Source organism: Peromyscus leucopus, chromosome 8a, assembly GCF_004664715.2.
Source record: "Peromyscus leucopus breed LL Stock chromosome 8a, UCI_PerLeu_2.1, whole genome shotgun sequence".
NCBI lineage: Eukaryota > Metazoa > Chordata > Mammalia > Rodentia > Cricetidae > Peromyscus > Peromyscus leucopus.
Genome location: NC_051085.1, coordinates 56,973,903 through 57,001,142, shown reverse-complemented (window position 1 = coordinate 57,001,142; position 27,240 = coordinate 56,973,903).

The window sequence follows — 27,240 nt, the reverse complement described above, 5'->3', positions numbered from 1 at the left end:
CTGGTCTTTCTTTTAGTCCTTCAGTTCATCACCATCTGTTAAACATCAGTTAAACTTAATACATATTTAGATAAAGGCAAAATTACACATTTATGTACCTACCAAGGAACCTGGAATCACTGGTCAGAATACAGATATTATGTACCAAAACAAATGTCTGCTTGTTATCTTCCCCTTATCCTGGACTCTGTGGTGTGAGTGCTCATATTCACAGAGAATGTAATAGCCTGGCATCATGAATAACCTGCCCAGAGGAAAAAATAGTGTTACTACTAAAAAAAAGACTTTGCAGCACTGGAAACAAAGTATCCTACAAATTAATTTTATAAAATAGCTAATGGTTTTAAGAACTATTTGTAGATTTTTCATGATTTACATGAAATTTTTATACTTGAGAAACACCTAGGTTTTTCCTTTATAATTGAAATAGATTTTTTTCATACACTATATTCTGATTCTGATTTCCCTCCACTACTCCTCCTAGTTCCTCCTCCCCTCCCCTCCTGTCCAGATCCACACCCTTTCTGTCTCTCCTTAGAAAACAGGCATTTAAGGAATGTTAATAAAATAACATAATAAAACAAAAACAAACAAATTGAAATCAAAATAGGACAAAACAACCAAACAAGAAAATGAGACAAAAAAGGACAAGAAATGTGTATAGATGTAGAGACATACAAATTCACCCACATAGGAATCCCATAAAAACACAAAGCCAAAGCCATAATACATATACAAAGGATCAGTAAGGTAAACAGAAGAGGAGGAAGGAGAGGTGAAAAGAAAGAAATGCCCTAACTTGACATTATGAGAGCAAGAACCTCCAAAGATGCTGTTGAGTTTTCTGTTGGCCATCTTCTACTGGGCACGAAGTCTACACATAAGGGCATGAGGTCTACATGTAAAACTTGTTTCCACAGTGAGACTCCCTTGGAAAAAAGTAATTTTTTTTTTCAGTTTTTCGAGACAGGGTTTCTCTGTGTAGCTTTGCGCCTTTCCTGGAACTCACTTGGTAGCCCAGGCTGGCCTCGAACTCACAAAGATCCGCCTGCCTCTGCCTCCTGAGTGCTGGGATTAAAGGCGTGCGCCACCACCGCCCAGCAGAAAAAACTAATTTTTAATTTGCAATTGGCTATCAGTGACTATTTTTGTTAGGAATGGGGCATGTGTTCACTTCTTTCAGCCTTAGGACTCTATCTGGTGAAGACCTATGCAGGCCTTGTACAGTCTGTGAGTTTATATGTGAGCCAGACCTGTTATGTCTAGAAAGACTTGACTTCGTGGTCTTCTCCATCACCTTTGGCTCTTATACTCTTTCTGCCTCCTCTTCTGCAGAGTTTCCTGAATCCTGAAAGTAGGAATTTTACGGAGACATCCCTTTTGGTGCTGAGATATTCCAAGATCTCTCACATAATCATATTGTCTAACTGTGGGTCTCTGTATTTGTTACCATTGGCTGCAGGAGGAAGCTTCACTGATGATGGCTGAGCAAGGCACTGATCTATGAGTATAGCATAATGTCATTAAGAATCATTTTATGACCATGTTCCTTTAGCAGAACAATAGTATTTGTTTTTTCCATAGGTTCCCCAATGTATCAGTCTCGGGTTCTTGACCACCCAAGCAGCATTAGCTATGGGTTCCATTTCATGGAGTGGGCCTCAAATCAAATCAAATATCCCACAAGCTTTGTACTATTGCACCAGCATATCTTGTGGGCAGGTCAGCAGTGTAGGTAGAGAGATTTGTAGCTGGGCTAGCATTTACCTTTTTCTTTTAGTAGTATGCAGAATTAATAATAACCTCCAGTATTATGAGCATCAGTTCGTAGGGGTAAAGGCTCTATGTAGGTACCAGTCTCAACGTTTCCGTGTTCAATGAGTTATATAGATGTCGCCAGCAAGAGGGCCTTGCTGTCAGTTTGCAGAGAGCAACCAGTAACCTTGGCAATAGCCAGGATTGTTTAGGGGTTCCTATGGGAGCTCTTTGACCAAGAATTCAACTAGATGCAACCCATTCCTGGCACCAGAAATTCATTTGGTGGTGAAAGGAGTCGAGTCCTCTAGAAGAGTAACCAGTACTCTTAGCCACTAAGCAATCTCCCAAGCCCCTTACCAAAATGTTTTTAATAAACTGAGTAAGATTGGATGATTTATTTATTTATGTAGTGTGTGTGTGTGTGTGTGTGTGTGTGTGTGTGTGTGTGATTTATTTATGTAGTGTGTGTCTATCTGTCTCTTATCTGTGTTGTCTGTATATTCATGTGCTGACCTGTAGAGGTCAGAACTTCTGAGAGTCAGTTTTTACCTTCCACCATCATGGGGGATCTGGAGATCAAACTAAGGTTGCCAAGTTTGGTGGCAAGTTCATTTACCCATTGACCCATCTTGTCAGTCCTTAAAATTTTTAATTGACTTTATAATTGGGCTTTATAAAGATTTAAGAGAAGAAATCAATTGTGGCGACAAAATAATTTGTGGACACTGAATTGCACTGGAAAGAGAAAGCTCAGCATTTTATCCATTTACCCTAAGGTGACTATTTTCTAGCAGCAGTAATGCTGGGACTCTCTTCCACTTTGTATAGTTCACCGCGTGGATTCATGCAGCATCCTGGTTACCACACATCTCTTGCTCATAAGGAAGACACAAGTCTAAAAGTATCTAAAGATACTTTAAAAAAAAAAAAACTACATGAACCCTTTGAAGCATTTCATTTGAAACTGACTACAGAAAAGGCAATTCCAATTTCATGTAATTAGAAGTTATTTTAATTGTATGAGCTACAGCCCACATTTCTTTGACAATGACAGTTAATGGCCTTCTCTTTATGTGGTGTTGGAAGCTGTAATGGCAAATGACTTTTAAACCCAACGAGCTGGGTTATCTCATTTCTGCGCTCTTTTCACACTCTGATCACAGAGTAACAATGCCAGGGGAAAAGACCGTAATGATGCTATAAACATAGTATCATAAATGTACGCTTTCAATGAAGTTAATGCTCCATCATGATGAATCCATCCTCTCGAGAAGCCCAATTGTTTACATACTACATCTGCTTAATTTTCAATCTCTAGGCTTTCCTCTGAGAAGGAGTTTCAAGCTGGAAGTCTCCATAGGTATGTATTCACAAGCACTGTTTTGCTTCATAAAACTCCCCCACTCCCAGCCAGGAAGCAGGTAGATCTCCAGACCTTCACTCTCCCTCCTCCCTTCCAAATTCCATACTTTGCTCTTGTCCCAGCTCTGCAGCAGACCGCCTGCTGCAGTCTCCCTCCCTCTGTGCTCACACCTTCTCAATAACAGCACAAAGCCTGGAAATAAATTTGGGGGAGAATCAAAATTCAGACACTCCCATTTCCTTGCCTCTAGTTCTTTGCATTGTCCAGTCCCAAGGATGCCACACCCAGACTGGACTAAAGAAGCCATCTGTGCCATAAATGCACTGCCTGTGTCTGATAAAATAAATTAACACTCAAAGATTAGAAGGTTAGAGAATTAACTTTTCATTTCAACAATAGTTTGCATCCTTCCATCTTTAAGGTGATCTTGTGGAAAAAAAATCACATAATGTAAGATTGTTTTTTATCTACCTCATTATGTGACTAAGGCATGTTATAAAACACTATACATTGTGATTCCATTTTAATAAAATATACATGTATACATATTATACATATATATGCACATACCTGTACACAAATAATCAGAATAAAAACATCAATAATTGTTCCTTTGGGTGGAAGGAATATTTATTCCTTTTTTCTTAATTATCTACAACGGACATGTAATACTTTTATAGAAAAGTTATTTCAAAATTTTCAAATCATACTAAAAGTAAATATTCAAGTAGGCATTAACTGATTTTTAATCCTCTCCAGCTTTCCCACATGTTTTCTTCCTAATGAGCCAGGCCTATTGGTACTGACTCTAAGAAAAATATATTTCAATAAATACAATTTTCCAGCACCAGAGTGAAGGCAGGCAGGAACTAAGGCACTCCAGTTTCCTTGCTTCTAACTTTTAATGTCACCCAGTCCCGGGGACACCACACCCAGGCAAAGCTGAGGGGCCGAAGCCGCCATCTGTGCAGTAACTACATTGCCTGTGTCTGGTGAGATAAAGATAGTTGACAAAATTTGCACTTAAATAAATCAGGAAGATGGTAACCGAAACGCAGATGTTTACAATCTTACAGCACAGTTGCATAAACAGAATCTGTCAGGAAAACAATGCCTGCTGGACGGCCTCTCGCATTCACACAATCAAATCAAAACTTGGAGAACAGTTTGTTGAACATCTACTGTGCATCAGGACTATGCTTTACACATTCATTTTCCCATTTAATCCTCACACACACACACACACACACACACACACACAAATTTAACAGGAGGCTATCATTTTCATTTTACAGATTAGAAAATTGTAGCCCTGAGATGTTAGACACCAAGCCTACACTACTGCCTCTCCCAGGCTGCTCTTTCGATCTTATATATACATCCACTTCTTCCAAACCTTCAGCTGGGAACAGCCAGCAAAATTACAGCATTACTAAAACAAATAGGTAGGTGAAAAAATGTGTTCTAGAACCTCACGTAGATGCACTTCATTAAACTATCCTGAAATTGCCTGAGAGAAGGGAAGCAACTCCAGTCGAGGCACTGAAGCGTAGTGCTGTTTTTAAAAGTAAATTTGGATAAAAGTTAAACAATGAGCAGTGATGGGAAATTTTAATAATTTTATTCTTAATAAAGAAAATTATTTTAATGATGCAAAAGTACTATGTTAATTAGAAATCGCATAAGAACACTAACAAATTGTTTCTCTTTTAGATAATCCAGTGTATCACCCCACCTCCTCCAAAAGAATAAGAATTCCATCTTGGCTGATGTTTCTCCTGAAGACATTACACCTAACCATCCACAACTGTCATTCTTACTCTGAATTACTGTTTCTCACTACAGGAGCTCAAGGCCCCACTTTTTTTTTCTACCCTGGCCTACCAACTATGACCTTTCAAGTCTCCCTGAAATCAAATTGCCAAATCCTGTTTTCTTTTTACAGAGCATCTCCTAATACTTCTAATGTGATTTACACTGACAGGACTGAGCTACAATTTTCAATAACATATCTGCAGATGAAAAGAAGCTCGTCAGGGGGGCTCTCTAGCAGGTTTCCAGTTGGAAATCGCAGGCTGCAGAGGGTCCGTCCCCTTCCTTCTGTCCAGAAGGAAGCAGATTAGTCATAATAGCTAATGTTCTTAGACTGCTCACTATGTGGAAGGCTATTGCCAAGTGAGGACTTCCTAGGGCTTACCTATTTAAGTTACACATCTGTGTATTTTTGCATTTGATATGATTGATAAGTGGACTTCCTCAGTGTCCTAAATAAATGTTCAGAACTAAAATAGGACTTGAGCCTAAGTTCTCACTCATTCTTTTATTAACTAACTCTTTCTGGGTGCTATAAATTGTACCAAGCAGGAATCTTACTATGGGGAATGACAATTTCTTGAAGTGGAGGTGTGCAAATTAACACTCTATGTTAAATGTACTAAAAAATGTGTAAAAGTACTCACAGTTAAAGAACGGAAGTTATTCTAATCGGCCTAGGTAAATTAATTTTTAAAATCTTCTATCATGGGGCTGGGGAGATGTCTCAGTGAGTAAAGTACTTGTTGGGGGATTTTGGTCTTTTGACTCTTCAGGGGCCCACCACCCAGCTCCCAAATAAATCACACGCAGAGACTTATTCTTAATTACGAGTGCCCAGCCTTAGCTTGGCTTAGTTTCTAGCCAGCTTTTCTTAACTTTAAATTATCTGATCTACCTTTTTCTTCTGGGCTTTTCCTGTTCTCTTACTTCTGTAAATCTTACTCTTACTCTGTGGCTTGTTGTGTAGCTGGGTGGTGGATCCCTGAAGTCCTCCTTCTCCTCCGGCTAATTCTTTCTCTCCTAGATTTCTCCTTGTATTTATTCTCTCTGCTGCCACCCTCACCTATCCTTTCTCTTGCTTCTCTATTGGCCGTTCAGTTCTTTATTAGTCCATCAGGTGTTTTACACAGGCACAGTAACAAAACTGCATGGAGTTAAACAAATGCAACATAAACAAAAGCAACACACCTTAGAGTAATATTCTACAATAAATACTTGATGTGAAATCATGAGGCCCTGAGTTCAGATCCTACACACCTACACACCAAGTAAGCACAGTAGTGTGTGTCTGTAACACACTAGAAGGCAGAGACAAGTGGGTCCTTGGGCTCATTTTCTATCCAGTCTAACCAAAATGGCTAGCTCTAGGTTTAATGAGCAGAAACTAAAAAAATACAGTGGAAAATGATAGAGGAAAAATACTCAAGGTCAACCTCTATCCTACATATGTGAATGCACAAACAAGCGTGCCTGCACACTGTTTTCCTGGGAAGGTGCAACACACACACCTACTCCCCCCAAATCAGAAGCCCATTATAGACCGAAGAACAGACCAAAGTCCAGCTTGATGAGCCAATGAATTGCATTGGGTTACTTAGAGGAATATGAGTGAAGGGTTACTTATAGGAGCAGACAGCTGCATCATCAACACCCACCCCAGCACAGGTGACAGCTCATAAAGCTGAGAACTTGGAGCACGCTGCAGGTAGCTCAGCAGATTGGGGGTGTCTTTTCCAAGAGACTCCGTTGCTCTGAACCTCTCCCAGGCAGCTCAGCTGGTTTCTGCTTCTTGCAGGCAGCTGGTCTGGTCTTAGGGTCTTTGTAGCTTGACTTGTCTGAGAGTGACTCTCTGAAATCTTTACTGTTCACTCTGGGAGGGAGGGGCCTAGTGAATCTAGTAAGATTCAGGAACTTCCTGAAACTATTTTTGAGTTGTTTATCTCTTGTCTTAAGAAGTTTCCTTATAGGATGGAATGTTTCAATCTCAGAGGAAACTGTTACACAACACTCACACACATGCATACTTAGATTATATGCACACACATGCACATCTTCCACCTCCCTTAACACACTATTCAAGTTCTATAGCAGATTGTACTGGAGGAAATCTCACCTTCAGTCCTTCGGCTGTAACACTGTTACATGCTCAGTTACTCATGCATTCAGTGTAGGGTCTCTTTCTTTGTCCAGTTCATTTGTCACAAATACAGATAATTTATCTTTTATAATAATATTTATCAATGCCACACAGAGAAACCCTGTCTCAAAAAAAAACCAAAAAAAATAATAATGTTTATAATGTACTCGCACATGTGCATACTTTGAAATCGATTCAAAATTTGTATGTGAGTTATAATCTTGTTTGGAGAAAAAAAAATTCTAACTGGAGAAACACATATTTATAAAGAAAACAATAGGATAAAATGTGAAACAATTTTATAATAAGTAGAAATTTTATATCTTCTATATACCATTTTATATTTTATAATCCTATAAATATAACTGTATTTCATTTATAATCAGAAATAGAAATAACATCAAAATCAGGACTCAAATAGTCCATTTTATTTATCTCTAGCTTTTGTTTTACTGAATTTAAGAATATCTTGCATATGGATTTAAACACTGTAGTTTTTTTTCCAATTCCTTTCTGTTCCAAATGTAAAATAAAACAAGAAACAGGCTTTGTCACTATAGAAAAGTCTAACCCCAAGCAGATCCTGGGTTCCCACTCAGACCTCTCTTTAGGACTGATATAAACTTCCTATAGCTGATCTTTTGCCATTTTCTTTTTTAAATGAAAGAGAAGTTTGAAAATAATGAAGACTTGTCACCCTTGTCTCAACTCTAGACAGCCTGAGAGAGCATCCTAGCTTCTAAGCCCATTGCAAGATCCACTAAAGCCTTGTAGGACCCCACTGTATCTTACCCTGGTATCGCTCTCTCTTCCTTTCCTACAAAGTGGAACTCTCAAGAGTGCTCCCTACTGAGCTTAGGCACATTCTCTTCTGTTGGTATTTCTATGCAGCTGCTTCCTGGAGAATGTTCTTTGCTTATCACTCTTTCATGTGCTGCTACATTTAAACTTGTATCTTCATCTCTCTCTCTCTCTCTCTCTCTCTCTCTCTCTCTCTCTCTCTCTCTCTCTCTCTCTAACCAACAATCAAATGAAATGGCACAGTTTTAAAGATTCTAGTTAGGAGAATTGTTAGAGACTTGTATCAACTGTTCTCTAACACTGCGTATAAAATAAGAAAGTTACAAACAGGTTCAAAGTCTTTCCAAACATGAGTTTGCATTTACGATGTGATAGCTGTATTCCTTGGGCTGGCTCACATACAGTTCTTAACTTTAAAAAAAATCTTTTCTATTAGGAAAGATAGTGGGAAATGGAAGAAGCAACTGTAATTTGTGCTCTGCCTGATGAATCCATTAAGAATGGCAGATTAAACATGATTGAATGTTGAAAAGGAATGATTCTAGATATAGCCAGCTTGAGAAAAATCAAATACGGGCAAGTACAGTATAATACAAAAATATATAAATACAGTATAGATACAGATTCAAAAACTTCAACAGTCTGATTCAGTGGGTTAATAAAAGATAAAGGCTAGACAAAAAGAGGCAGCTGTCAATCAGTAATACATTAATTGATACAGATAAGGATCTCCCACCAGTGTTGAAATCACTAGATGGGAGACTATTGGGAAATAGTAGTCTGGCATTATTTACATAATAGAATTCCCTCATAGAACGCTTATTCATCTACAAAGGGAAAACTGTAGCTTCATGAAAGAAATGTTGCACAAGCCACCTTACCCAAGTGATTAAAACTACTTTTTGTGCCCCCAGATATGATGAAATGGGAAGCGAACCATACCACCTAGTCAGTATTCTTGTCAATAAAGTATTTGTAATTAGATCACAAGGAAACAATCAAAAATACCTGGATAACAGAAATTCTTCAAGGCAACTAGATTAAACTCTTCAAAATGTTCCTGTCATAAAACACATGAAAAAGAATTTCTGAATTAAAGATTGAAAATATATAACAACCAACTGCAATACAAGAACATTGATTGAGGTTGGTTTTTCTAAGCTATAATTTGGGAAACAACTTATAATTTGGGGAAAATTTGGAGGAAATTTCAGCAATTAAAAAATTTAGCATGTACCCTATGGTAGGCATCATTAGCTACTATATTGCTTTTTTGTGTGAGCTGTTATCGTACTGTTTAGTTTTGTTTTGCTTTGCTTTGTGTGTTCAATTGCTTGGGGATTTTTTGTTTTGTTTTGAGAAAGAGTCTCAGTGTGTAGCCCAGAGTGGTCTCCAATTGACAATCCAGCACCTCACTTTGCTGAGCCCTAGAATTACAGGGATTCAACGCTATGCCTGTCTGCACCGCACTTTAAATTCCTAGGAGTAAAAATGGCATTGTGAAACTGTAGGAAAGCATCATCATCTTTAGGCAGTAAGTACTGAGTATAGAGACATAGATGGTCCAGTTTGCTTTCTCATGGTTCAGTTAGAGGCTCTCCACTCTGAACGTGGAAGTCAGATGGTGATAAAGGAAAGAAAATGTTATAAAGTAATAAAAAATTTGTACATCCAAGTGAAGGCAAAGCAAAGATTCAATATGATAATATTTGAACATTTCTGAAGACCTAAAAATTTTCCAGAACAAAAGATTGGGGAAAACAAGATACACATAAATATGGCTCTAAACAAGATAGTCCTAGTAATCCTGACTTGCCACATCAGAGGGATGTTCACCAAATGAAACTGGTCCACAGTGTTGAGAAGTTCCTGTGGAGTGACTGTAGATTAACTAGTCAGCCTTATCAAACCTTATAGTGGTACATTTTACCACCTTAATTTTCTTCTTTTTTTTTTTAATTGCCTGAGTGAAAATGCTAACTTCCCTATCCAAGCACAAAAGCAAGCTTTGGAGCACATGGAATCTATCACCAAAGGAATTATGAACTGATATTTGCTCAGATTTGTTAAGTTTATTTAGTCCTTTTAAGAAAAAATATTTGCCTTTTGAAACAAGAGTCTTTGAATTCACAGGAAAACAAAACTGATCCTACAAGTTTAACTATGGAGTATAGGACTGAAATATATACACACTTGGGAATCTTAAAAAAAAAAAAAAAAAAAAAAAAAAAAAAAAAAAAAATGACCTTCAAGAAACATGGGGCCTTGGCTTTATAAGCTAAAAATTAAAATTTTCAAATGCTGCACAACCATCGGTTGCCTGGATTTCAGCATAAAGGAAACATTTACATTTTCACTAGAAGTCATAACCTGACCTTGGTTGCCACAGACAGCATTTCTGCTGAACCAAAGGACAGCAGGCCTTCACCTCAACTGTCGTTTGTAAGGCTGGGATCCACAATATAACCATTTGCCAATGGAAAAAACAATCCCTCCTTTCACCATGCAAACAAACCTCAAAAAAGAAGGTCAGAGACGGCAAGGGGTGGCCACACCCAAGAACTGAAACCTCTTCCCAGCAGGCTTGTCTTTTGAAAACCCTGTCAGGTGCTTTTAGGACTACATAAAACATTCTGGTTCCTAAGGTGATGCTGATAACGCTGTCAATCATTGGGGTGTCCAGATGACACTGTGCAGTTTAAAAAGCACCTTGCAATTTTTGAAGGTTGAGTTTGTCTCTCCATTAAACTGCTTTTGGTGTCAGTTATCCTTGTGAGTGTATCCTTGAAGAAGATACACTCAATTTGTGAGAAACAAAGGACCCAATATTTCTTGCCTTAAATTTCTATATGTTCCCTCACAACCACCTACACATGAATCACACCACCTGTCTTCAGAGTGGAAAAGTCTAAGCAATTCATTAGTCCTTGGGGCTAATGTCATGTGTCATGACCTTCATTTAAGGAATGCTGTTTGCTGAAGCATTTTCCACCTTCAAGGGTGGCACTTTGTCTGTCCCTTCTTTAATTAATTCATTTCTTAGGAAAGAAGATTTTACAGAATGCTATGAAAACATGTTCTCAGAAGTCCACAGCAAGCATGAACTTCAAAGCCTGCTACTTGCCTCTCCCCTAAACTATTTTTCATAATGTTATTCTAACCATCAACCATATTGCAATATTTTTGAGATTTTATTTACTTATTTATTTATGTACTTGGGATACCAGAAAATGGTGTCAGATCCCCTGGGACTGGAGATACCGATGGTTGTGAGCCACTATGTGGGTACTGGGGATCAAACCTGGGTCCCATGCAAGCAGCCAGTGCTCTTAACCTCAGAGTCATCTCTCCAGTCACAACAGCATATTTTTTGATTCAGAAAATGGAAAAATTGGGCTTTTGGGACTCTTTCTATGTTTGTTGATTTTATTTAATGTTTTTACTCAGTTTACTAACCTTTGAATTTCTTAATTTTACTAATAGTAAATTAAATGTTTCCATTAGAGAATTCACCAAAGTTAGTTAAACTCTTCCTTTGAAAGTTTAGATTAAAACTGGATATGGTATTATGTTCCTATAGCCCCAGCTACTTGTAAAGTTGATCTCACAAAGCCTGGGGTGATCCTCAACCAACACAGAGGCCCCATTTAAAAGAATAATAATTATTATTAAATTGAGCTGGAAAAAAATCATCTGTAATCTCAGAAGTGGGAAAGAAGAAGCAGGAGTTCAAGGTCACCCTCGACTATGTAGTGGATCCAAGTCCAAAATGGGATATATGAGATTCTGTCAATATGGGAAGCCAGCTCCCACTTTTTCCAGGGTTGCTATGAGGAGGAGAGAGGGATAAAAAACATTAACTAGAAAGGTAGCAAAGAGGAGAAAGATAGAAACATAGGATAGCTTCAGGAGGACCTGGGTCAACACTCTATGGCCCCTTCTGCCACTTCAAAGTGGCTTTTTATAACAATACCAAGGGGTGGGACAAAAGATCTCCCCCATGCTACATCAAAGCACACTGAACAGCCAAGTGTAGACCCTTCCAAACACCTGGTAACCGTACCCGTGGTCAAATCATCCCGTTATGCAGCCTTTCTGGGTAGAGCAAGCTCAGATTCTTGGACCCTGAGCAATTTGGGCCTCAACATGTCAAAAGGAAAAAATAAGGAAGAACGGGGGGGGGGGGGGAGTTATTTAGATTAGTCACTGTACACATGTGTACATGGCACATTCTGGACTCAAAAGTTGATCTTCTGCAGCAGGAACACCTGCTGTTGTCATGGGAATCATCCTTTCCCAAGTGGACTATCTCTGCTCTCTGAGCAGCATTATCCCAAGGGCTTCAGTTACAAAAGAATGATCACTAGTAACAACATGACACAGCCAATACTAAGCTGTCTGGAAATCTCCTCTGCCAAGACATTAATCCACAACTCTTTACTTTAGCCTCCAAGAGATATTTGGGCAGAATGAGCAGCCACATTCTTTGCCAAAATGCCACAAGAATAACCTCTATTATTCTTCCCCTGTGAAACCTCTTATCCAGGCCACCATAGTCTACCTTGCTCTCAGCTCTACTGTCTCCCATATTCCTAGTAGAATGGCCCAGTACACCCCACTTACAGCAGTCAAACACTTTCCTGATCCAAAGTCCCAAAGTCCACAGTCTGCCAAGAAGCCTGTCACATCAAAACCCCACTCCTGGTACCAACTTCTGTCACCGTTACTATTTATTTCTATGAAGAGACACTGTGACCAAGGCAGCTTATAAAAGGAAGCATTTAATTGAGGGCTCACTTACAATTTCAGAGGCTTAGTCCGTGGCCATCATGTGGGGATCAAGGCGGCCAGCAGGCAGGCATGGTACTGAAGAAGTAGCTAAGAGCTTATATCCTGAACCACAAGCAGGAGGAGAGAGAGAGAGAGAGAGAGAGAGAGAGAGAGAGAGAGAGAGAGAGAGAGAGAGAGAGAGGAAGGCTTTTGAAACCACAAAGCCCACCCCCAGTGTCACAACCTGTGAAGCCAGGTCACACTGACTCCAGTAAGACCACGCCTCCTAATCCTTCCCAGAAGTCCACCAACTGAGGACCAAGCATTCAGTACATGAGCCTATGGGGGGCCATTCTTATTCAAACCACCACACACAGTATTGATAAGAAAGACTCAGAGAAATACAATCTTTCTACCACTTATGTAATACAGAAACAAAGGCTAGTTTTGTTTGCAGATTAAATAAAAAAAAATGGTAGGAATTTAGTGTTAGCCTTTGTGATTTAATTCTACAAAAGGATATGTTTTCATCACTGCTCTTTCACTGTGAAGAGGCACCACGCCCAAGACAACTCTTATAAAAACAAAAGAAAAGAGAAAAAAAAAAACACTTAATTGGGGGCTTGCTTACAATTCCTGAGGCTGAGTCCATTATGGTCGCAGTAGGGAGGATGGTGATCACAGGCACAGCACAGGAGAAGCAGGTGAGAGCTACGTCCTGACCCTTGGGCAGAGAGAAAGATTCAGGGATTGGCACAGGCTTTTGAAACCCCCAAGCACACCCCCAGTGACACACTTCTTCCAAGAAGGCCACACCTCTTACTCCTTCTAATCCTTTCAATATTAGTGCTGCTCCCTGGTGACTAAGCATTTGAATATGTGAGCCTGTGGGGGCCATTCTCAGTCAAACCACCACAGGATATAAGTATGTTTGCATAATGTTCTCTACATGTGTTTGACACAGTGTGTTACCTGCTTTCAGGTCACAGTAATAGCAACAGAAAACTTTGCTGGTGTATTTAAGCTCTGTTCTTCCTCTGTTATCTCATGATGGTTCTATCAGCTGCATCAATAAGATCTACCACTGTTTTTATTTTGTAAGTTAGGAAGATAACTCTTGCTTGGTATGACCAAACAAGGGCGTGACAGAGCTGGACTGGCAGATTAGCTCCTACTTAGGCATCTACCACGAGCTGTAACCAACGTTGTCAGCATTTTTCTTATTTTTCTCACATCTCATACTAGTCATGCATGAGATAGCACTTTTACCATGCTAACGTACAGATAAATCTCTGCGGACATCATGTGGACAAATTCATTAAAGAGGTACTTTTTTTTTCATTGCCCATATTAGTTTATCTAACTTGATAAACAATGGGTAACCTCAGAACAGTGTCATAGCAGGATTAAAAAAGTGAAGTGAAGATAGACCTCTTGCCTGTTTTCAGAAGAACATTGTGATTAGACTAGAAAAAAAACAGTCAGGAGTGTCAATTACTCCGCTCACCTAAAATATGCTCTACTTTTAAGCAAGAATATGAATACAAAAGGGCTGTGCATGTGTATGCATGTGTATACATGTGTGTGCCTGTAAGTCCACATGTATGTGCACATGTGTGCACGTATGTGTGTGCATTTGGTTAGAGTAGAATGTTCCTTTCTCAAAGGTTCACATTAATATAGGAAATTTTCTGTATACCTAGTACATAGGAACTCCTTATTTATCAAGTAAAAATAATCATCTGTGCTACTTTCTTCAAATATAATGGAATATAAAAACAATCCCCCCAAATCATTAAAATCAAAATAATACTTAACTTCTCACGAGACATGCCCATATCATTTCTAATTTAACAAGGTTCATTTAATATCCACCTATTCTTTTGCAGAATAATTTTCACGAAAGAGAAGGCATCCAGAAGATGAGTGAATGGTTTGTTGGCAGACATCTGGGAGAAGTAAAAGAAATCCAAATAATGTAATTTTAATATAGTAACTGAGAGTTATCTCAGGTTTGTATGCCAGCACTGTTCTAAATATGTGGTATATTTTACTTTAAGTGCAGGCTGCTGTGCGGAAAACAAATGATAAAGGTTAAAAACATGAAAATAGAGTGAAGAGATTAACAGTAGAAAAGTAAAACAATGACAGGCTGGTGTGTGGAACATAGTCATAAGCAACTGGGAGCAAAAAAAGATGTAGAAAAGTACCAGGAGGGACAGCCACACCAGTCACCTGAGCTAACTGCTGAAGCACATACCACCTGATTTTATCCCCACAATATCCACAGAGGAAGGCTGTGGATGTAATTTCTGATTATAACAAAGAAGAAACAGCTTGCCAAAACTTAGGCTAGTGTGACAACCACAGTTAGATTTGACTAGGAAGTTGTTAACTGGCCAATACATGGCCAGGTACAATGCATGGTTCCATGAGTTGCTAATTTGCCTCCCTCATCATGGGGAAAGAAAAGGATATTAATCATATCTTGTAATATATGCATATGCATCTTGACCCACTTAGAAATGAGACCAGCAAATAGATTACCAAATAGATACTGATCACTTGTGTTTTCCTGAAATGTAGTTTACACTCTTACTTAAACGTAGCCTAACTAGTGAATGATTTATATAGAAAACAAAAGCTATGAATATGCATACATATGACATCAGTTCTTGGTGACTAAAAAGGAGCGTCCTAGAAACAAAGATGTACTTCCATAGAAACTGGAGCACTGTTAGAATTTCAGTTCTTTATGGCATGGTTACAGCCTACCAGAATCCACTGTCATGTTTATTGTCAATAATTTTTACATACAGTGTTTGAAACAATAGAGAATCAAGACAAAGGCCCCTCTTTCCATTTATTATAGTAGCTGGTGGGTCAGACGGTGACATCTCTACACACCCATGCACCTAATTTAAGCCCTTCAGGACAACCACAACCTCAATTAGCAGGTGCCAAATGAAAGTATTCCACAACATGAGACATTTCACACATAGGAATAAACCTGGTAACTGCCTGGTTTCTCAGAGTTCCAGTGTGAGGTTTGAAACTGACAGAAAATGCAAGTCATTTACAAAGCAAATCATCAAGCAGATAAGAAAGATGATAGGCAGCCCTTCCTGTTACCCCAGCAAAATTCTAATGTAACAGTAATTGGAGAAGAAAATAGAAGCATTTTTTGTGCCACAGAAAAAAAAATTTCTTACCTCCAAAGTGATTTCCCTGGGGTAGGTGGGTTCACACATCCCCCTCCTCCTACCTCTATGTGCATGAGCAAGCATGCACACGCTTGTGCACTACTAAGAAACTGAACTTCAAACCTGGCACATGCTATGCAAACATTCTATCATCAAGCTGCATCCAGTCTTCCTAAAGTCAAGGAATACAGTGTCCAGGACAGAAAAATGGTTCCACACCATTAACCTCTGGACTTTCCTCCTTCAGTCAGCAGGGTACGTTTCCTTTGGGATCAATACATGGAGTGGGGTAGATCTCAGAGAGGTTTTCTGATTTGTTTTCATCTTACTCCCTGGGGCTTCGCTTTTGTTTTACTTCCTGTCCACTTTCTACCTTTCCATTAGCTTTCCTCCTCACCAGCAAGCTGTGCCATATGGGAACAGCCTACAAGTCAGTTAGGGTAAATCCAGCCACTTGCCTCCCTGTTAGGATTTTGTTGGTAACTACTAGCTTACACGAGTTAGTGCCAACCTGACAGATAGAACCACAGGATTCCAAACTTGCCCTTCCTTCTTTTCTGTTGGCTCTTTAGGATCAGATGTCTGACTTCCTCAGTCCTACATTCCTTAGGCACAAGAACGTGTTTTTTTTTTTTTAGCCATTGATACTAAATTAAAAATAGAGTGCTATTCATTTTATACCTTCTATATACATCATTTTATATCTAAAAATGGCATTTTCTGTAAAATGAAGTTTCCCAAATTCTACTCAAATTCTGCTACCACCTACTGTATGCTTGTTCCATACAAGGTTGTAGCAGGAATCTTAAAAGTTTTTGCCAATTCCTCAGCTGATCCTGTTTCCTCAGACTGGAAGCCTCTGAGTCCTCATCCAGAATGAATCCCAGCTGAACTGTGCTGCTTCAAAGCCTGAAAGCTTAACCAGCCGAATGCTTAACCAGCCACATGCTTAACCAGCCAAATGCTTAACCAGCCAAATTCTTCTAGTTTCTGGTCCTCACGCCTTATATACCTTTCTGCTTTCTACCATCACTCCCTAGGATTAAAGGCTTGCTTCCTGGGATTAAAGGCGTGAGTCACCATGCCTGGCTGTTTCCAATGTGGCCTTGAACTCACAGAGATCCCAGATGAATTTCTGCCTCTGGAATGCTAGGATTAAAGGCGTGTGCTATCACTGCCTAACTAGTGGCTTTTCTGTTCTCTGACCCCAGATAAGTTTATTAAGGTACACAATATTTTGGGGAACACAATACCACCACACAAGGTACTTTCATATACAGATTAAGGGATATGTCATAGGTTCAGTCCGTACACTGTGTACAAGTCAGAACATAGTAATACAAGTCAAGTGGAATATTGCAGGTGTAAAGGAGCTAGGAGAAAGAGGGGACAATAGTTATGAAGGAATATAGATACTGTTATAGGGAGCTATTGGGCACTGTTCTCACTCTAATCTTATTAATGGCTCGTGACAGATTAATGGCTAATGACAGATATGAAGATTTTTTCATGAAATAAAATGCATATCTTTCCTAAACAAGGAACCACATTCGGTTGTTTTATAAAATGATGGTAGAGATGGATGTGATTTGCTTGCAAAAAATAAATAAAATAGCAATACTGTACTAGAGCCTCTAGGGTATCTGTCTCCCTGGTCAATGAGATCCACAATGAGGCCCCTTCCAAAAATAATTTACTTTCCCCAAAAATCCTCTTTAGGAAACATAACTATGGAAGTAATACATTAAAAGAGAAAGAACACTCAGTGTTGGAATTTGACAAACAAGATGGGTGGTGGTTGTACAAGAGAAAGATAGAAATCTACAGCAAAGAAGATAAGCAATGGATACGAAACAAAGTCTATAGGGTTGGCAATTGTGTAGATACCTGAGACAAGGGCATATGCTGAGCCGGGAGGCTGGACAACTATATCCATACAGAAAAATGAGAAAGAACATGCAGAGATTTGGAGGAAACCTGGATGTGTGAACAGTCTAGCCTTGGAAATGTTGGTAAAACCTAGAGAAGTAGACCTAGGACCAATCTATATAAATGTAAGAGCTGAGAGACAGCACACAAGACACGATAAGAGCAAGAACTCTGAGTGGACACTGCTGCCATGCACCTTTCTCCTCCTGAGAGGGACCAGGGTGGCAAGTGTCTTCTGAATGTACTTTAATCAGTGAAACTTGATGTTCGCTGTTATCACCTGTTTCCTCATTGGTTTTCCTCTATTGTTTTGAAAAAAATCGCATTTGGGAGTTCATAAATAGCAAGTGATCAGTCTGAGAGATAATTACGAATTTTCATCAGATACAAGGTCAAGAACAAGATGTGAACTAGGGCACTTCAGCACTGTGAGAAATAATGAATCGCTAACAAAAGGATCCTCAGACTTTAAAGCTCTTTAAATATGTGCTTGCCTTGAATACTAGAGTTATAACACAATTTATCTTTGCATGAAATAATAATTAATATTTATTAAGCAGTCATTGTGATTTAAGCAAAACAAAAACAAATAAACAAAAACTAATCTCAGTACCTTCCAAGAATGTCAGACAGATAATTTTTACAAGATTTTTTTTAAAGTAATAAGACCAATATTAGGATATACTCAGCTACTGGGATTGCAGCTAAAACATACCAGCTAGAGCTTGTTTTTTCAAGTAGCAGAAAATCTAGCCAAAATAATTAAGAAAATAAATGAGTTTCCATAATTAAGATGTGGAGGGACAAGGCAAAGCTAGCTCCAGATAGAACTTAACATGTAACTCAGGCAATGCCATCAGTACATAGATGCAGTCATACCAAACTCCTCTCTGCTGGCTCTATTCTTTCCTTGTATGCTATCAGACCATCTCCACCACTTCCCACCTTTTTACCCAGACTTAACCAAGCAAGTTTCACGGGAAAGGACAACCATCTTGTTCAGCAACAACAACAAAAGCCTCATTGCATCCTTTAATTCTGGTTTGGTCTTGAGCCTGTCCCAGAAGGAATCGCTCAGTGCTGTTCATGAAATAACCAAGGATACAGTGTATGTTCATGTTTAACTGAGAAAAATTCAGGATATGATGAATGGAATCAGTCTGTGTAGATGGTAAGTGTCATAATCAATAAATACCCGATGAAAGAACTTGTTTACTGAAAACCCTGAGCTTTCAATTACTATACAGCTCTAGGTAAACAATGAAGAACTAGGAAGAACAGAGGTGAAGCTTTGTATGTTAAAGGAAAAAGGGCATTGCTCTTTGGTAGCATCCTCGGTGACTCTTTAAGAGTCGTGCAGGTATATCATGCAAAACTACTGATATCTTGACTGGATAAAGTGGAACTTGGGAAGACAAACTCTTCTGAAGAGAAAACCTCTGCAGGGCAGGAAGCAGTGAACAAACACTGAACATGGGTCCTGGAGCTTCTTTCGGGTAACCAACAAAGACACAAGCCTCAGTTTCTCCCTTCTAAGCCAAATGATCCCAGGGTCTGCATCTAAATTCCTTCAGTCTAAAGAGATTTTCTTCCATTTCCCCTCTCGATCACTGGGTTTAGATTGAGACAGTGAAGCATTAAGTGCCCATTGCTCCAATTATCCTTTCAGAGTCAGCTGAAGACTTCTCAAGAGAACCAATTCTATTCTGTAAGCGAGGCCACTCTGAGCAAAGGACAAAAGAGAGAAAGCCTTGATTCTGTTTATGATTCTCTTTCTGTTTCTCTGAATCTTAATCTGCTGCTTCCTCTTCATCTCAAACCTCTTCCTCACTTCAGCAGACTCAGTGTCATATTATTGCAAGGAGGAAACAAAGGCCAGATGCTTGTTATTTCATGGACATAACACAGTTTATAACACAGTGAAATTCCAGTCCTTTGTGCTTAAAAAAAGAGCAATCTCCTGAGCCATCCCACAGCAGTAAACTTCCAGCTGAATCCCTATGGCTTCCTTTCTTTAAAAGTCTACCTTCCTAGCCAAAATGCTCAAACAAATGAAATAGTTCATTTCTGCCGTTTACATTGCAGTTAACACAGAAAAGAGTCTGCACTTCAATAGGGCAAATTTTGAATGAGAATTGAAGTCCGTGCTCTTTTGTAGTTTCAACGCTACATTTAAACCTTTGTTTATGTTCAAAAATTGCAGAGGAACTGTGAACTCTGGGCTTTGCATCAAACCCACTCCCACTGGAATTTAAGCAAGACACAATTGAAAAGCTGAATCCTACGTGAGGATGAAGTTTTGGTTTCGTTTTGTGCAGAATGCTGTCAGGGGTCACTGAAATCGTCCCCTCAACAATTTCCTTGTTGGTGCTTGCTTTTCTCTCAAATTTCAGTGTTTTTTTTTTTTTTCAATTGACTTCTAATATTAAAGGTTGAAATGAAAGTTTCTCAAATAAAAAGAAAAGGAAAGTAGTAATGATATACATTCTTATTGTAAATAAGTAACCTATGTAAATTAAATAATATCTTCTATAAACTCTTGTTCCCATGAGAATGTTAGTGAGCTACCTGAAGTTTGTTTAAATGTAACTTGTAAAGTTCTTTCTGTAATAAAAATAAATGGTGCATTTGATTTGATAATCTAAGATCTTTATATAGATGATATTTGCAAATCATCTTTTTGCATGATAGAACCAGGGCATTTCTGTTTAAGTACAGAAACCATGACTAAACTACCATCTGGCTTCTCTCATTGATTTACCTCTTATCTCCTGATGTATCCGATACAACACAAACTACCTGATAAACAAGGTGAATCCTACCTTCACCAACTGTGTGTTCTCCTGGGGGACATTAGTGGGCAAAGTCAAGTCCTATGCACCAAATGAATATAGCTACAAGTTATAAAAGGTATTGTAGAATAAAAAAGTAAAGGACTATAATAGAAAATAAAGTTGTGACAGCCAAAAGAGACCATAACCTCTTAACATGATTAGGAAAGGCCTCCCAGAGCATCCTGAAACCTCACGAGCAACTATCAGTGTTCCAATTTTACTCAGAGATTTACAGCCCATTGCTGTCTTTATTTGCTCTTATGTTCAAGCCATGCAAAATGTGATCAGTGGCAGCAACTTCCAGCTGGATTATCAGCACTTCCTCACTTTGTGATACAAATTACTCCAGTGCCATGTTGTCCCTGTCCTCATTATCAGTGGATAATAGTCAAGACCTGCATAGGAGCAGGTGATATTCTTGGATCCCTGATTCGCTTTACCCCACCCACCTCCTGGCTTTAAAACTGAATCATTTAGAAGGATAAAAGAGAAGGGGAGCAGGAAGAAGAAAGGAAATAAAAGAGCTACTGTGACTTTCTAAAACTTATTTTTCAGTTTCCTTGTGTGAATGGAGATCAATGTGGCAGTGGGAATAAAGAAAATTCAGTTCTACCTACAGAATAGGCAGTTATATTACCATAACTCAGAAAATTGAATTACAATTTTATTGTACAACATTATTTGAAGCAATTCATTTTTAACAAATTAAATGTTAACAAATATCAAGAGGATAGAATCAATAATGAAAAGAGAAGTCTTACCTACTTACACTAGGATGATTACGATAGTTACATCCACACAAAGTGAAGTGGAATGGAGAAACTGGATTTTTTCTTTTCTTTATTTTATAATTAATTTAATTTTACATATCAGCCACGGATTCCCCTGTCCATCTCCCAGTCCTCCCCCCTAGTCCACTCCCCATTCCCAACTCCTCCAAGGCAAGGTCTCACCTGGGGATTCAGCTCAGCCTGGTAGATTTAGTTGAGGCAGGTCCAATCCCCTCCTCCCCACACCAAGGCTGAGCAAAGTGTCCCAGCATAGGCTCTAGGTTCCAAAAAGCCAGCTCATGCACTAAGGACAGGTCTTGGTCCCACTGCCTGGGGGCCTCCTAAATAGTTCAAGGGCCCTTGTCTCACTTATCCAGAGGGCCTGATCCAGTTCCATGGGGGCTCCTCAGCTATTGGTTCATAGTTCATGAGTTTCCACTAGTTTGGGTATTTGTCCCTGTGTTTTTTCCAATCATGGTCTCAATATCTCTTGCTCATACAATCCCTCCTCTTTCTCACTGATTGGACTCCCAGAGCTCCACCTGGAGCTTGGCCGTGGATCTCTGCATCTGCTTCCATCAGTCACTGGATGAGAGTTCTATTATGACAGTTAGGGTGTTCGGCCATCCAATCACCAGAGTAGGTCAGTTCGGGCTTTCTCTAGACCATTGCCAGTAGTCTATTGTGGAGGTATCTTTGTGGATTTCTGGGGACCTCTCTAGCACTCTGCTTCTTCCTATTCCCATGGGATCTTCACTTATCATGGTTTTTTTTTTTTTTTCTTGTTCTCCCACTCTGTTCCTGGTCCAGCTGGGACCTCCTGCTCCCCTAAGCTCTCTTTCCCCTGACCCTTGCCCTCCATTACCCCCTTCATGTCCAGGTTGCTCATGTAGATCTCATCCATTTCTCTGTCATTGGGTGATCCCTGTGTCTTTCTTAGGGTCCTCTTTACTAGGTAGCCTCCCTGAAGTTATGAGTTGCAGTCTGGTTATCCTTTGCTTTATATCTAGTATCCACTTATGAGTGAGTACATACCATGTTTGTCTTTCTGAGTCTGGGTTACCTCACTCAGGATGATTTTTTTTTTCTACTTCCATCCATTTGCCTGCAATCCTCATGATGTCATTGTTTTTATCTGCTGAGTAGTACTCCATTGTGTATATGTACCACATTTTATTTATCCATTCTTCAGTTGAAGGGCATCTAGAATGTTTCCAGGTTCTGGCTATTACAAATAATGCTGCTATGAACATAGCTGAGCATATGTCCTTGTGGTATGATTGAGCATTCCTTGGGTATATGCCCCAGAGTGGTATAGCTGGGTCTTGGGGGAGATTGATTCCCAATTTTCTAAAAAAGCGCCATATTGATTTCCAAAGTGGCTGTACAAGTTTGCATTCCCACCAACAGTGTAGGAGTGTTCCCTTTGCTCCACATCCTCTCCAGCATAAGCTGTCTTCAGTGTTTTTGATCTTAGCCATTCTGACAGGTGTAAGATGGCATTTCCTATTTGGAGATCTTAAGACAAAACAAATTCTCAAATTAGCTTAGATATTGACAAAGGACATGAATATTTTTCCCAGAGTAGCTAAATTGTTTTAATTCTCCTAGTATCGAGTGTTGCACTAGTTTCTGTTCACAACCAAAGTCTATAAGGAAAGTTTGAACTTGAACATAGTTGCCTACAACTATGATGCCTTCTCTGCTAAGTGAAATTGTCCCTTATTTCAGGCTCTGACACTTTGTAGGATAAATATTTTCTACCAAGCCAAAGTTGTAGGCACTTGGGGATTCTAAAGCTCAGTTTTAGAGAAAGAGAAAAGGATATTGCACATACATTTGTCTCTGAGGATCACCTGTATATTTAATTCCAAGACAGAAATAACTTCTGTGGTTTCCTACTTAGACTAGGAATGAAAAGCACAAGAGTTATGACAGTTCACTGGCCAGGTCAGTGGAGACATCACCAGAGTGAGCTATCATATGGCCCATCAACAACTGAGTTTTCAGGCAGAATTAATATAGCCCTTTCCAATATATAACAAATGAGTGACTAAATAATACACACAAATACTTCACATTATGAAAACCTTATTTCTAAGACATTACCATTACTTAGTCTGGAAAATTTAATCCTTGGAAGACTCTTCATGAAACTGAACAGAACTTTTATGGACAACTAACCCCAAATGTTTTCTGTCTGGCAACATTAACATATTTAGTACAAGTTCAAATTTTCCTTATAGACTTTGGTTGTGAACAGAAACTAGTGCAAGAAAAGAGATTTTAAAAAAGATAAGAGATGAAAAGCTGCATATTAGCATAAGTTTTATGTTGCAAAGCTATGTTAATAATAGTAAAATAGTATATTTACTCATAATTTCTTAATGGTCATTCAATAAAAGATACTAATAGATACTTGATAGATTCTCAACTTTCCATTCTATTCCTTGATAAACAGGAAACTCTTTCCTGAATTTGATGAATCTAGTTTCCATGACCCACTTTGAATATATAAATGAGAAATACAAAAGACATTTTTTCACTAAGCAGAGTCAATTGTTCTGCATATTCTGTTAAAGTATGTACTATAACTGGTCAGATAGCCAATTTTAACTTTTTGTAGCTTTGAGTTAGCTATGCACCTATTTCTGCCTCATGAGACTTTCCCTGTGTTCTAAGTCATGCTTCTAAAGGTCTGTTTATTATTTCTCAGATCATTGAAATTTCTCTCACATTTTAAAGTATGAAAGAGAAATATATACTATATATGTACATATAAAATATTTGTGTATATATGCTTCCAAAGTAGTATATTCATCCATCTGCTGTATAGTCATGTGTTCCATAACAATGTCTCATCAATAATGGATCATTTATGCAATAGTTGTCCAATAAGATTGTATCCCTAAGAACATCATAATCTTCTTGGTCTTTGCAAATACAGTATGATTTTGTACAATTACAAAACTGATGAAGCATTTGTTAGATTCTCATTACTAAGAAATGCATCACAACATGATTAGGCTGTAATAATTCGCATATATGTGGTGGTATTGTGTTCCCCAAAATATTGTGCACCCTAATAAACTTATCTGGGTCAGAGAACAGAACAGCCACTAGATATAGAGGCCATAAAATAGTGGCACACACGCCTTTAATCCTAGCATTCCAGAGGCAGAGATCTCCTGGATCTCTGAGTTCAAGACCACACTGGAAACAGCCAGGCATGGTGACTCATGCCTTTAATCCCAGGAAGTGATGGCAGAAAGCAGAAAGATGTACAAGGCGTGAAGACCAGAAACTAGAAGCATTTGGCTGGTTAAGCTTTTAGGCTTTTGAGCAACAGTTTAGCTGAGACCCATTCAGATGAGGACACAGAGGCTTCCAGTCTGAGGAAACAGGATCAGCTGAGGAACTGGCGAGGTAAGGTAGCTGTGGCTTGTTCTGCTCCTCTGATCTTCCAGCGGTCACCCCAATACCTGGCTCCAGGTTTGATTTTATTAATAAGACCATTTAAGATTCCTGCTACACGCCGGGGCTTTAATCCCAGCACTCGGGAGGCAGAGCCAGGTGGATCTTTGTGAGTTCGAGGCCAGCCTGGGCTACCAAGTGAGTTCCAGGAAAGGCGCAAAGCTACACAGAGAAACCCCGTCTCGGAAAAAAAAAAAAAAAAAAAAAAAAGATTCCTGCTACACATATAGTTTCCATTTCAGTATTTTTAGTTATTTTTTTCATTAATCCTTTATGTTCATAAATTATATAAGGCCACATTAGGCATTATTATGAACAAATGATTAATTATGTAGACCTTCATCCCAAAGTTTTAGAAAAAAATCTGGAGACCAAAGTAAAGATGCCAGAGAAACCATTTCCCTTACCAAGTCAGCGCCTTCCATTCTCTGTGCACACAAAGCTCATTCAGACCTCTGTACTTCTGCTTATATCACACATAATTTGCCAGGAAAATGTTAGCCCACTTAGATCTCAATGAAAATCATGTTTCCAACCATTATTGTTTCAACATTTATTGATTTTCTTACTAAGTGTATGCGTGTGTATGCATGTGTGTGTGTGTGTGTGTGTGTGTGTGTGTGTGTGTGTGTGTGTGTGTGTGTGATGCATGACACAGCACACATTCAGTGGCTAGGATCACTTACAGGAGTTAGTCAGTCCTTCCTTCCGCTGTGTGACCCTGGGGATTGAACTCCAGTCATTAGGTTTGACGGCAAGCACCCCTGCCTGCTGCACCAGCTCGACAAGCCCCCGACCACTCCTTGAACTACAGTCTAGTTTCATATTTTCACTCCACTTTCCACTCACTGCCCTTTGTACATTGCTCTTTAATATTTGTCACAATGCGCCGGGCGGTGGTGGCACACGCCTTTAATCCCAGCACTCGGGAGGCAGAGCCAGGCGGATCTCTGTGAGTTCGAGGCCAGTCTGGGCTACCAAGTGAGTTCCAGGAAAGGCGCAAAGCTACACAGAGAAACCCTGTCTCAAAAAAAAAAAAAAAAAAAAAAAAAAAATATTTGTCACAATGCATTAGGTTTTGGTTTTTGTTTTAGATCCTAGAAGTATCCTGGATGTCTGTGTTCTATATTTACTTGTGTTCATGTTTTTTCCCCATGAAAGCATCTCTGTGATGCTGCTAGTAGTCTAGAGTTCTGTCATAGACACAATCCATAGGAAACACCAAATTGCTTTCTTAAAAAAAAAAACTAAATTTTTAATGGCAAAAAGGCAACAGAAATTAAAACTATGAACAAAAACATTAAAACACACCTAGGGGCTAGAAAAATGGCTCAGTGGTTAAGAGCACCTATTCTTGCAGAAGACCAGAGTTAAAGTTCTCGGCATCTACTTCAGAAGCCCTAGCCATCAAATATAAGAGACAGGAGAGTAAATAAGGAAGAAATGCTCAGACCATGGTGCATTGTCAAGGTGGACAACAAATGTTCAACCTTATAAGCCTTCTGTGCAGCCTACTGAAGTATCTTGCAAATACCTACATATCGATGAAAAGAGTATAAACTACTCTGTCACCTCCCAATTTTCAGTTAACTAGTCTTATGAATCTTAAGCCCTGTGCAATTCACAGTTGAACATACCTAAGGGCAGAGAAAGTTCACTCATGGTGCCTTACTACAGTATCTGAGAAATCTCTGGGAAAGAAGAGAGATGAGTCAGGTATGTCCTAGGACCATGACGTTTTCTGGGGCATATGCACTAATATACCCAGAGCTTGTGTAGAACAGACCAGTATAACCACAGCTATTTAAAAACTTACCCAGAGGACATGACAGTGTATATGTGTTTGGCAGAACTTTGTTTTAACTAAGGAACTATTTAGATGTGTATTTCTAGGATCAATTTTTAATTATGTGTATTCATGTGTCTGAGTGTGGGTATATGCATGTGAATGCCAGTGGCCTCAGAGGCCAGAAGAGAGCATCAGATTCCCCTGGAGATGAACATATAGGCAGTTACGTCTCCAGCAATGCTTTCAAGAAAACCCAGACAAATATGTAAATCAACACAGCAATGAGCATGTACTTAGAAATGAATGTACTTGGGAATATATCAAAAGTGTTCAGATGCAGCCATAGAACACCTCAGAAGGAAGTGTGTATGCTCCAATACATCAGTTCACTAGAAATAATAAAACAGATGAGCTCAACCTTGAACTCATAAGCTAGAAAAAGATTAACTAAACAAACCTGAAGTGCTAAAAATAAATTAATAAAGATACAAAATTAATTAAATAGTACAAAATTAATTAAAAATCAACCAGAAACAGACAAAAGTAGCTTAAATAATAGTAAAAATCAGCAGTCAAATTTAGCTCTTTGAGAAGACT